A 3,423-nucleotide genomic window follows, 5' to 3' on the forward strand; every position below is an offset into this window, starting at 1 on the left:
CTACCAGTTTCTAAGTCTACCCTAGTTCCTTCTTTAGAAGAGCCTCCTAAGTTGGACCTAAAACCATTGCCAGATACCCTGAAGTATGTGTTTTTAGGCCCGTCTGAGACTTTACCTGTGATTGTTTCTTCCGACTTGGATAGAGATCAGGAAAGTAGGCTAGTAACCGTCCTTCAAAACAACAAGGAAGCTTTAGGGTGGACCATAGCAGACATTAAGGGTATAAGTCCTACTGTTTGTATGCATCAGATCTATTTAGAGGAAGACACCAAACCTTCTAGGGAGATGCAACGTCGACTAAACCCCAATATGAAAGAAGTAGTTCGAACTGAGGTTCTTAAGCTATTAGATGCAGGCATTATCTACCCTATTTCAGACAGTAAGTGGGTCAGCCCCGTTCAGGTTGTTCCCAAGAAATCTGGTATTACTGTAGTCCAGAATAATAACAATGAGTTAATCCCGACCCGATGACCACGGGTTGGCGTGTTTGTATTGACTATAGGAAATTGAACAAGGTCACTAGGAAGGACCACTTTCCCCTTCCCTTCATCGACCAGATGCTAGAGAGATTAGCTGGACATAGTCACTACTGCTTTTTAGATGGCTACTCTGGATATAATCAGATCGTTATTGCCCCAGAAGACCAGGAGAAAACCACTTTTACCTGTCCCTTTGGTACCTTTGCGTATAGACGCATGCCTTTCGGGCTATGTAATGCCCCTGCGACTTTTCAGCGTTGCATGATGAGCATATTTTCTGACATGGTAGAACGGTTCTTAGAGGTCTTTATGGATGATTTTTCAGTGTTTGGTTCGTCTTTCGATGAGTGCTTGCATCATTTGTCATTAGTTTTGACTAGGTGTAAGGAAAAGAATTTAGTGCTTAATTGGGAGAAATGTCACTTTATGGTTCGTTCAGGAATTGTTCTAGGGCATATTGTATCTTCAAAGGGTATAGAGGTGGATAGAGCCAAAGTTGACCTTATTAAAACTTTACCGGTCCCAAAAACCGTAAGAGATATTAGGTCATTCTTAGGACATGCTGGTTTTTATCGTCGTTTCATTAAGGATTTTAGCTTGATGTCTAGACCTCTTTGCAATTTGCTTGCAAAAGATGTTAAGTTTGTTTTTGATGATGCTTGTTTAGAGGCTTTTGAGAAGCTTAAGTCATTACTCACTACCGCCCCCATAGTCCAGGCACCCAACTGGAACCTACCCTTTGAGATCATGTGTGATGCTTCAGATTATGCTATTGGTGTTGTGCTAGGTCAGCGAGAAAATAAGTTACTTCATGTGATTTACTATGCTAGCAAAACTCTGAATGATGCCCAGTTGAACTATACCACTACCGAGAAGGAACTATTAGCCATTGTGTTTGCCTTAGACAAGTTTAGACCCTATCTCTTAGGTTCTAAGATCATCATATATACTGATCATGCTGCTTTAAAATATCTTTTGTCTAAGAAGGATACTAAACCTAGATTGATTAGGTGGATTTGTTGTTGCAAGAGTTTTCTCCAGACATTAGAGACAAAAAGGGTGCCGAAAATGTTGTAGCAGATCACTTGTCTAGGCTAGTTGTTAGTTCCCCAGATGATTCCCTTCCTATAAGGGATAGCTTTCCTGATGAACAATTGTTCTTTGTTACCCAATTACCTTGGTATGCGAATATAGTGAACTATCTTGTTACTGGTCGAATGCCCCAACATTGGGGTAAACAAGATCGTTCTAGATTTTTAGCTGAGGTTAAGCACTTCTTTTGGGATGATCCTTATTTGTTTAAGTATTGTCCAGACCAGATTATTAGGAGATGTATACCTGAGAGTGACCAGTCCAGTATTATTTCCTTTTGTCATGATCATGCTTGTGGGGGTCACTTTAGTGCTAAGAAAACTGCTGCTAAGATATTGCAGTGTGGATTCTATTGGCCTTCGTTGTTTAAAGACTCCCACAGTTACTGCGTTACTTGTGAACGATGCCAGAAATTAGGAACCATTTCCCGTAGGAACATGATGCCCTTGAACCCTATTTTAATTGTTGAGGTCTTTGATGTGTGGGGTATTGACTTTATGGGTCCGTTTCCTAATTCTTTTGGTAACCTATATCCTTGTCGCCGTAGACTATGTCTCTAAGTGGATTGAGGCGGTTGCGTGTAAAACCAATGACCATAGGGTTGTGATTGAGTTCTTGAAAAATAATATACTTACACGTTTTGGTACACCGCGAGCTATAATTAGTGATGGAGGGTCGCACTTTTGTAATGGGACTTTTAGCTTCTGATGAAGAAATATGGTATTACACATAAGGTAGCTACCCCGTATCATCCACAGACTAGTGGTCAGGTAGAGGTTTCCAATAGGGAGATAAAACGTATATTAGAGAAAACAGTTAATCCTAATCGGAAAGACTGGTCGTCTAGGCTTACTGATGCCTTATGGGCTTACCGTACTGCGTTTAAGACCCCCATTGGAATGTCGCCTTATCGGCTTGTTTATGGCAAGGCATGTCACTTACCTGTTGAGTTAGAACACAGAGCTTATTGGGCTGTTAAGCAGCTAAATTTTTCACTTGACAAGGCAGGAGCCCATAGGAAACTCCAGCTCAATGAGTTGGACGAGATTCGTATAGATGCTTACGATAGTGCGAAGGAGTATAAGAACAAAATGAAACTTGTGCATGATAGAAACATATTACGGAAGTCATTTTCTCCAGGTCAAAAAGTTCTTATATATGACACTCGTTTGCATCTATTCCCCGGGAAACTGCGCTCTCGGTGGACCGGTCCTTTTGTGGTCCGTACTGTTTTTCCTCATGGCGCTATTGAGATTGAGACATCAGATGGTACTAGTTCTTCAAAGGTTAACGGTCAGAGATTGAGTCCCTTTTTAGAGCCTTTTCCTACAGGTGATGTTGAGGAGGTCCCTCTGGAGGACCCTGTTTACCCTTGATTGACCATCGAGGCGATTTGTATGTTGTATAATTTTTTTTGTCAGTTTTTGGTTTCACTTCACTCAGGTACTATCTTTCCGAACTCTCTCTTTCCTATTTCCTCGTGTTACTTATATTTTTGGTACTGTTCTTTCATGCGAAACATTGAGGACAATGTTAGATTTAAGTTTGGGGGTGGGGTAGAAACTTTTTGTTTTAAATAAACTCCAGAGCCTAGAAATTTATGCATATTAAGGATAGCACTAACCAACCTAAGTGGATGGAAGCATTTTGGTTGTAGGAGTTGAGGAACCAATCTGATTAGATGGAAACATCTAGAAGAGTCTATTCATAAAAGCACAGAGCTCAGGTGTTAGAAATAACATGATAGTTTCACCATATCTCGTTGAGTCCTTTTCACTTATATTTTTATTTTATTTTGTTTTTAAACTATGTTACTCTAAGTGATTAGGTGGGGCTCACGATTCAAGTTGTT

The 3,423-nt window shown here is 40.4% G+C and overlaps 1 pseudogene; it reads left to right on the plus strand.

Annotated features, from left to right (window-relative positions):
- The first annotated feature begins 303 nt into the window (after window positions 1-303).
- LOC113300446 lies at window positions 304-2,329 on the plus strand (annotated as a pseudogene).
- The last annotated feature ends 1,094 nt before the right edge of the window (window positions 2,330-3,423 follow it).

This window comes from Papaver somniferum, chromosome 7, assembly GCF_003573695.1.
Source record: "Papaver somniferum cultivar HN1 chromosome 7, ASM357369v1, whole genome shotgun sequence".
NCBI classification, from domain to species: domain Eukaryota; kingdom Viridiplantae; phylum Streptophyta; class Magnoliopsida; order Ranunculales; family Papaveraceae; genus Papaver; species Papaver somniferum.